Here is a 9,742-nt window from a genome sequence, read left to right as displayed (position 1 = left end):
GATGTGGCGAAGAATGAAAGTTTGATTATCGTCAACCTCGCGGAGAAATGCCGGGGGATGGTTACATGTTTGGCCCGAGACAGAGCCTCCTGCATTGACTACTGCCTCATGTCAGATGGACTGTACGAGGCGCTGGATAGCATGACCATCGACGAAGACGGGTGTGGGAACCTGGCCAGTGACCACAACCGGATAGACTGTACGAGGCGCTGGATAGCGTGACCATCGACGAAGACGGGAGTGGGAACCTGGCCAGTGACCACAACCGGATACGCTTGGTGTTTGACCGGGTAAAGTCGCACAGCCGACGGCTGGAAGAACAGGCAGCCCGGCACCCTGCGGAAGATTAACTGCAAATGATGGCAATATTTCTGGGGCTACGGGTGAACGAGATTGACCCCTACGAGCGAATGGTGGCAACTATGCAGGAGATCCTCAATAAGCGTCCCGCACGGAAAGTTGGCCGACACGGAGCGAAAGGCTGGTGGACGGCGGAGGTAGCAGCGGCCATCCAACAGAGACGGGCGGCCAGCCGGAGTCATCGCCACGTCTGCCAGAGCGGTGATCAAGGAGCAGCGACGGTAGCCTGGGAACAGTACCTGGCCTGCAAAAGAGAAGCGGCTGCCATTGTCCAGACAAGAATCAGGAACCTCGATCAGCGTTTTATGGAGGGCCTACAGAGAGCGGGCAGGCAGGCCCGTCGACCTTTCTGGCGGTACATACAGGAGGGAAGAAGAACGGCCCCTCAGAGACAGCTCCGCGCATCTCAGCACAGGTCCAGTTGAGGGTCCAGCCTGCCTGCAGCTGCTGGAGGCGTGGTGGAAGGCGCTCGTAGAGGTTGATGACGGGAGCTAGCTCTGGGAGTGCTCTTGGTGGGCAGGCCATGTGGCAAACTGCGGACACCTCTGCCATAGACGACACCGACGCTGGAGCCAATCTGCGTCAAGCGAGCGGCTGGCAGAATGGACGCTGGGACAGCGGCGGGCTGCGATGGCATTCCCATGAGTTTAATCAAGGCGCTCGGGCTGAGAGCACGCGAACGTGTGGGGGATATGTTATTCGAGGTGATGACGGAAACCCGGATCCCTGCAGATTGGAAGTCGAGCAGAGTCCGCCCACTCTACAAAGGGAGTGGGGACAAAATAAATTGTCCTCGATGCGTCTGCCGACTCAGAAACCCGTCTGCAGCTCCCCGAGAATCTTCTTTTCTGCCCAGTTCTGGAGTCAATTCCTGACAATTTGCATCGCCATCCGGTAAAAGACGGGCGTGACGGGTCACGTTTCCTGAAAATTTGCATCGCCATCCGGTAAAAGACGGGCGTGACGGGTCACGTGACCCGTCACGCCCGTCTTTTACCGGATGGCGATGCAAATTGTCAGGAATTGACTCCAGAACTGGGCAGAAAAGAAGATTCTCGGGGAGCTGCAGACGGGTTTCTGAGTCGGCAGACGCATTGAGGACAATTTATTTGTCCTCACTTAATGCGTCCATCTCGAAAGCATATGACCGCGTAAATCGCGAGCTGCTATGGTAACTACTGCAAGAGTACGGGCTGACCGATCAAGACGTGGACCCGGTGGACCTGTCACGACAGCTGTACACTGGAGTATAGGGCATGTGTCGAATGGGACGGGGGGAGTACGGCACCGATAGGAGTTCCGCGGGGTCTCCGACTGAGTTGCCCCCTTCACCGCTCCTCTTTATGATTTACGTGGCAAACGTGACGCGCCTGATGGAAGTGTCTGGACTGGGTTTCAGCATGGAACATCGGGAGGCTGGCCTGCGAGTTGTCCGGCGTATACCTGCGCTTGTGTATGCGGATGATTATGCGGTCATGACGGACTCACCCGCTGAACTGCAGAGCTTGCTGGACATCTGCGGCACGGGGATGTCGGGGCTTCAGCTGAGGTTTAGTCCTGCGAAGTGCTCTGTGCTGGTGTGGGGTGCGGAAGAGCTCGACCAGACGCAGACGTGGACTCTCCAGGGAGGCGCGGTGAGCATCGCTTCAGCCGCTAAATACTTGGGAGTGTGCCTATATGCTGTGACCCTGACTATTATTACATTTGGGTCGCGTGTGCCTGTGGTATCCCACCGCTGCCACCATGCAGTTATTACGTTCGTGGCTCGCGTGCTCAGCCCACCGCTGACGCCAGTTGTTACATGCGGCTCGCGGCCCCTCGGTAGCGTTGGCCTGGCGGCTCCGTGGCTCGGCGGACGGCATCAACCGTCCCAGCAAAGACGAGGCGTCTTCTAACGAAACAACCTTTACTACAACATCATGAAGAAACGGGCAGAGAAGCTGACCCGGAGATCGTGCCAACGGCGCGTCAAAGTAGTCTCTGTCGCAGCGGAGTCTGCCGCTGCTTTTTATAGGCATGCCAGTTCACAAGGAAAGGGGGAAGCCCTCACAAGGAATTCGGGAGAGGAGAGCCAAACACGTTTGGACAAGACGTGATGACTCATTCGCAGGTGGTCCGACCGCATCTCCTCCACCTCCTGCAGACGGATGAGGGCGACGCACTCTCCCTCAAGCTCCAGGCTTGGCCGGCATTTGCACACACACGCACGCACGCACATTTGGCGCGTGGCAGGATCACGTCGAGACTTGCCCGCGGGAGGAAGCGTTGGGCGGCCGATGAACGGCGCCGAAACGGCCGATCCGCTCGCGGTTCTGCCTGTTGCTATGCGCCGCGTCAATTCTGTCCCACTTGTCGGTGGCGAAACGTAACACTACTGACAGCGCAGGAAAAGTCCCTCAAAGCCAAAGCGGCGCGAGATAGAGGGATCTTGGACCGACAAGCGCTGTGGGCTTACAAGTATGAGGTAGTACGTGCACTGTGGAAGATGGTGGCTGTGCCGGGGCTCCCGTACGCCAACGCCGCACTGTGTTTATCTGCCGGCACAAGGGAGTTCTTGGAAATGCGGTAGATGGACGCAGGGTGAATGGCGCTGGGGGTCCGCCGGGGCTCCCGTACGCCAACGCCGCACTGTGTTTATCTGCCGGCACAAGGGAGTTCTTGGAAATGCGGTAGATGGACGCAGGGTGAATGGCGCTGGGGGTCCACAGGAGCACACCGGTGGAGGGTGCACAGGGATATATCTCGGCTGGTCCTCATTTGCAGCTCGTGAGGCTGTAGCGAAGTTGAGCTATGAGGCCAGGCTCCTTCGGTTGCCGGCCGAATCTGGCGCACCAAACGTTGGTGCACATCATATACGCGGGATTATCGACGCGATTGACCAGTCGGACGGCTATTTTACGGCGTCGTTTCGAGGTGGCACCCTCCTCTATGGCGTCGGCGACTGCTAAGCCCAGCAATGCAACGAGCGCGAAAATCCGGGACCAGGTGCAGAAGACGGAGACGCAAGAGTGGATGAGTGGAGCGATGGCGAAGCCCACCTTGACTCTCTACCGAGTGGCGAAGACAGCCATCGGCCGTGAGCACTGTTTTAACATTCGTGCGGTAGCGGCTTGCTGGCGGAGGCCAGCTGCGGAGTGCTCCGCACGCGCGTATGGCGCGCGAAATTTGTGTGGAATGGCGGAGGAAAAGATAGGACATGTGGCCCTAGAGTGCCCCGGTGTAACACCGATCTCGGAGGCCTCAGCCCTCCCCGCTGCCCTGGGTTTTGGCAAGACGGAGCGAAGTGTAGTGGAGACCATTAAGCGACGCCTGGAATACTGGTGGTGGAATGGGGCGGTGCAACAGAAGAGCATTCCGGCTGTGAACGCACCAGAGTGAACTAAGTGGTCGTCGCGTGGAACATCAATTGTGTGTGTGTGTGTGTGTGTGTGTGTGTGTGTGTGTGTGTGTGTGTGTGTGTGTGTGTGTGTGTGTGTGTGTGTGTGTGTGTGTGTGTGTGTGTGTGTGTGTGTGTGTGTGTGTGTGTGTGTGTGTGTGTGTGTGTGTGTGTGTGTTGTATCATTAATTTTTTCTTGGCTCCGCCACTCCGACAGGGACAGCCGTCATCATCATCACTATCACCAGTGAAGCTTCTGGTATTTTGACTTCTTTGACCAACAGCTCATAAAGCTATGGAAGCTGCGTATCTAAGAGACCACCTGTAGTCTGCGGCACACTATCTCATTTCCTGTTACCCTGTTTTATTTTCTCATGTGCTGAACAAAAAATGAATCGCGAGTATCGTCCAGCTGTCTAGTTTGCCTTCATCTCTTGTTGCCGCCAGACCCACTTCCCTACTAAATTAGTGGCAAATTATAAAGTATAAATGTGATCTTGGTGTGGCATTGGCATGGAAGGTGTTTACCATTGTAAGATACAAAAAAAAAATGCAGTTGAATATTTTTTTTCCTTCGCTCTGCCCAGTAATAGCAATAGGTCCTGCTTCAGTTTTTTTTCTGTTTGTGCTGGCAGATTTATTATTTTATCTGAGAAATTAGCAATTGAATGAAACTATACTTGAGTGCATGAATAAAGCAAAGAGAGAAACTCTTTAATGAAAAGCAGAGAATTTTGCCAGCATTTAAGAATCTTTCTGTGTGAGGAAGGAAATTATGGAGAGAAAAACAGGTTTGCAGGAAATGAAGTAAAATTAAAAAGGGAAAAAAATATTTAATAATGCTGTCATTGAATTTCAGCTGAGAGGCACCGACGACAAATGCTAGAAGTAAACGGATGATAGATTGTAATGTTCTGCAAGTGACCCGACAATGTTCTCTTCATGGGTGCATAATTGTAAGATGCGAGCAAGTTCTAGAGTTCAGGTTAGTAGCTTCATACAATTTTTGTAGTATGCACGTTTATCAACATACATCTTCATTAAAAATGGAATAGAGAGTTTGCGTTGTTTTCAGACAGTTGAGAACCAACTGGTCTCCACTGGTTCAAAATGGGAATTGTTCCATATAAACGAGCTGAGCTGGTCAAAATTTCTACCTGGGAATTGTAAATGCAACATTCAGACGAAGTCGATGGTAAACACTTGTATAGATGGCAAGAAAATCTGGGTGAGCATTTAGATGAGAGATCTATTGAATGAGGAAATTAGCAAGCTGTAGACCTGATTCTTTTCTTCATTATAGGCGTATATTATAGCCAGTAGGTGTGCAGCTATTTTAATTGCAACAAAAATCTTGTCCTTGTTCTGATGCTGAAAACCACTCTAAGCTGCTTTGCCTGTTCTTTCGTTGGCCGTAATTCCAAAATGAGCTGGTATCCTCTAAAATGTTATTACATTTGCCTGCAGTTCCAACTTTGTAGCACTGCTTTGCATGGAGTCTGCGAAAATCTTCTCTCAGTCAGGGTCTCTATGCAGGAAGATGTAAGAGCAACTCCGGGGTCTTAAATATTTCGAGTTGACAACTCAACCACGTTCCTCAGATTCTCCTCTCTCTGGCACAAGAAGTGCTTCTTGAATACTAAAAGAATTGGGAAACCGAAACTAGGTTCCGATTAAATGATTTCGTAGTTACTATCACAATACCTAAGCGACAGCCTGACTCATGGTTTGTTTAACCAAAAAGAAGCTCGAAATTTAGTCGAGTATCGACTTCAGTGCTCTGCATCCAGTGATGTAACTCGTGCAAGGTAGCTTGTATAGTTTTGTTTCAGTTGAAGTGACCAAGTCTGAAAATTTAAATTTGCGCTGCGAAATTTTACGCAAGGACTAGAAAACAGAGAGGAACGTACCGTGTGAACTTCGGTAAAATCTGAGGAGGTATAAAGATTCCGGAGTTTACTTTTAAAGTCATGCGTGAAGTTGATCAAAATAGTGACAGCCGCAAAAGTGGTACATGGTTGATTTTCGGAAACACCTGCGTGTACTAAACTTCCCGTTTGAGGGCCGAGATTTAAGTTTTTAAAAGTTAACGTGAGTGCATGGTCATTTTTAGACCACTACAGGTTAAAGTAGGAGAATAAAACTCATCCGTTCGATCTCATCGCGCTTGGCACTTTTGTCAAATTCAAAACTCCCGCTTTAGCCTATATTTACGCTGTCGTTATGTGCTACACGGTGTGGTGGCGCCCTCAGTCAACTTAGTTTTGATGTTGGGATAAAGGAGGTTTAGGGTTGAGGTCAAGCAAGCATATTACATTTTATTTCTGTTTAAACAAATGAAAGTAAGTTAAGTTAAATACTTTCGCAATTATTTATTCAGTGACTGCATAAATAAAAGAAAATAAACTGCGCTACAGAACAGTATGCTAAAGGTTCCCTAGCGGAGAACTGCGGTAACAACTTTATGCGGGCACGGTTTAGCGCAGGGTAGGCTTGAATGCACGTTGGTGGGGGCAGCAGCCCACTGCGGCCCACTCGCTTCGCGCCCGCTTTCCTGTCGCAAGTTACGAACTGCACTTCAAGAAAAACAAGCAAGTCTTGTGGGCTGTCAGATCACAAGTGTTGCTTCAGGAGCAAGAGATCTTACGCCTGTGAGTGCCGCTACTAGCTGCGCGCTGTCGCTTTTGCCTGACAACTGGAATACGCCGTCGCCGCCTCCGTCCCGTCCCGCCTTCTGTTTCTCCGAAAGGATTCGCAGGTGGTCACCGATGACAATTCGTCTTTTAAGGTAAGGCAGGGGAAGACTTTTAACCCGTTCTTTCTCCACTGTTTCAGCGCTCGCAGCTGACAACCCTTTGTTGCCGGTTTTCCTTTCGTATTTGGCGGCGCGGAGATGTGCGTCGCAACTTGAGCTTATCGCCGTCGTCGCTGATAGTGCGGCGATAACATTCGTGGCAAGCTGATGCCCAAGCAGCCTCGCAGGTGCTCCCAAACAATGCTCTCGTTTTTTTTTTTTCTCTTCGTAACAACTCTGCGGCGAGGTCAGCTCTCTTTGAAGACGTTTGCGCCAGTCTTCTCGGAAAGAAGGTTTTGAATAGGCGCACGGATGGAGGTTTCGGACGAGCGCTCTTTCAAATGCGAACGGTTCTGAATCGCAGTCGCTCCAGCCAAATATCGTTTTGAGCTTTATTTTTATTTTTTTTCGCCTTTCGCCGCAGTTTCAGACGTGCGTAAGTATAGTGCCGAGCCCAAAAACGCACACGCCCCTGGCTGGCCTACCTGTTGATTCTTTCGGGTCGTAAAAAGCTGGAGAAAGAGAGGCTGCCGTGTGTCTCGCGGAGGTGAAGGCGCACGGGTGGCTGCCAAACTTGGAGCGGCCTTCACGTCTCTCTTGCCGAGTTCGGCGCGCCGTCGAAACGGTTCGCTGCGTGTGCTCCCGGGACTTACGTAAACGTTTAACGTGACATTTCCTGCGTTGACAAAGCCGACTGCAGCATGCGGGCCATGAGTGATCATTGTCTGCATGACTTAGCAGCAAGATATTGAACTCGTTCGTCAAGGAAAGTTCGTGTTGTACTCGTAGTACGTCGGCTGCATGAGTTGTGTGTTTAATGACAACTTCCTTTCTATGAACAGCTCGAGTACACTGCGGGAAAAAGCCAATTGAGAAAGCTTGCCCAAATTCGCATCCTCATTTAAGACAATCATGAAGAGCGATCTACGTCTACATCGTTCCAAATTCCGTATTTGCCAAGCTCTGTGCTGTGCGTACCCATGCAGGCTCCTTGAAATTTGAAACTGCTAGAAGATGCTGGCGAAATTATACTGTAACTAATAAGATGCTGTGAAACCAAAGAAACCAACACCTGTCAAAATTAAATGTGGTAAACCAAAAATCACACGTTTCAAAGGCCGGCCTCAGTTTGCATTCGTGGAGTGTAAAGCACTTTGAACATGTCTTCAAAAATTGTAGGCGTTGCAAACGTTGTACAGAAGAGACTGGTGATTCTTTTGCCGTGAGTAGAGCACTATACCGTGAGTGCTCGAAAGGTCACAGTGCGTTACACCATGCATGGCCGAGCGTTCACGCGGAAACCCTTGTCATAATTACACGGCTGCACGAGCACAGAGGCGGAAGCGTCAGGCTATGGGCCAGTCGCCGAGTCTAGCGCACTGTCATTGGTTTAGTACGCAGTAATAACAACAATAATAATAAAAAAAAAAAACTGGGTCGCATGGCTTGGTGAAAAAGGTGGAACAGCTACGGAGCCGTAATTAATTCGCTGCGAACGCCGCGCACAAGGCGTTCCGTGCCGTTGGTATCACTTGTACGAAGCTGTTATCTGTGCATAACGGGTCATTGCGCGGATGCCGTTACCGATTCGTAATAGGCGGGTGTTCGTTACAGCTGGCTAGTCGAAAGCGAGAGCATGGTTACAGCGGATTAATAAAAACTGATGGCGCGCGAATTCAGGTTTGCAGTACCTTGGAACGTGAAAAAATAGTTTTGAACTAGCCATCTAAGGTAAGCATTTCTGTAGATATGTGCCGAGGTCCTGCTTTTTTCGTTAACTGGATTCCAGAGATTTTTGTTGCAATGTTTTACATGCAGTTATTTATTAATTTCTATAGATACTGCGAGTCCCAGGCAAGTTCGGTTACACTGTTTCAGTGGCGCCGGCGCGTGGTAGTTTAGTCAGTTATGCGTCATTAACCGAGTGTAACTAACAGCTGTTAACTAAGCAGCAGAGCGTGACCTACACAGCTACATCGATGGCGTTCGAAAGCAACTCATTAAACCGCGCCAACGTTTTCCGCATGCAGTGCCGTGAAATTACCGGCTGGGCCACGTGCAACGAGCAGCTTCAGCTTTTCATTACCGCCAGGCCAGCTAGCTCAGAGCGAGATAGCTGGTAGAGCTCTAATAAATTATGTTTAATAGCAGCAGTAATGCCTAGCCTGACAGTGTGCGCGAAAGAAATTTATCTGCAACGGTTCGTAAATGTCAGCTTCCGATTTTTTTTTTCTTCTTTGTCGCAGCACGTTCATGAAATTCTTTGCTGGACATGCTGCATATCAGGCAGTTAATTCTTTTGCGATCTTCTTATCAACCTTATTTATTTTTTCGCAATCTTATCCGCTGTTATGAATATTATTCAACTCAATTTGGAGCTAGACGATGACTGTCATGGCGCGGTTCAAGCGGCGGTGGCCGTATAAGGTCCACTATACCTATCGCAGTATAAAGATATGTCAACCTACGGGTGCGTGCGTGCGTGCAAAGAAGGGAAGTGGGGAGGTGTTACTGAAATGCTTTTAGACGGGCCGATAGCAAAGCAATTAAGCTAACAATGCAGCGGAGCCAATTCACAGGTCAGCTCACAACAAAACAGCAACTGTTTCACGGTGTAATTTCGCAGGCTTGAGGTACATGGTTCTGGTGCGTCAGCACTATGGCTGTCAGTCGATAAGCCATTGTTTGTGTGTTTGTCTGAAGCCAGCTGGATATGTAGAAAGAATGTAAACATGACCAAACTGCGGCCGAGCTTGGGTTTCAATTCTACGGCTGCTTAACAGATAGCATCGCTGGACTCTGCAAGAGAGCAATATATGTGCTTTCGCCGCAGGTGATCTCGCGCTTCTCAAAGGTGCGGTGCCACTAGATAAGTAGATGTTGGTTTAGTTTGGTTTGTGGAGCTTAACGTCCCAAACCTCTTCTTTTTCTTTCTTTCTTCTCTATTTTTCTTTCTGCCCGCACGAGGCAGCGGAGGTGGCCCTGCTACAGAGCCAGTAGCAGGCCCGTGCATTTTCTTTTCCTTCTTCCTACAGTCGCAACACAACTCGGGCTATGAGGGACGGCTTAGTGGAGGGCTCCGGAAATTTAGACCACCTGGGGTTCTTTAACGTGCACTGACATCGCACAGCTCACGGGGGCCTTGCTTTTTGCCTCCATCGAAAAGTGGCCGCCGCGGCCGGGATTCGATCCCGTATCCTTGGGCACAGTGG

General features: G+C 50.2%; 1 protein-coding gene across 3 annotated transcripts in view; it reads left to right on the top strand.

The window, feature by feature from the left end:
* Nucleotides 1-6,219: 6,219 nt before the first annotated feature.
* Nucleotides 6,220-9,742, top strand: part of Kank (KN motif and ankyrin repeat domain-containing protein 2 kank) — a 111,888-nt gene continuing 108,365 nt past the window's right edge. For 2 of the 3 annotated variants that reach the window (XM_084577334.1, XM_084577335.1), the window contains exon 1: nt 6,220-6,524. The gene's annotated coding sequence lies outside the window, so the exon portion shown is untranslated. The remainder of the gene's footprint in view (nt 6,525-9,742) is intronic. The other variant, XM_084577333.1, reaches the window with a different exon arrangement.

Source organism: Amblyomma maculatum, chromosome 8, assembly GCF_055883805.1.
Source record: "Amblyomma maculatum isolate TAMU_Amacu chromosome 8, ASM5588380v1, whole genome shotgun sequence".
Classification (NCBI taxonomy): domain Eukaryota; kingdom Metazoa; phylum Arthropoda; class Arachnida; order Ixodida; family Ixodidae; genus Amblyomma; species Amblyomma maculatum.
Note: the sequence above shows the minus strand (reverse complement) of the source record. Positions and strands in the feature narration are given on the sequence as shown.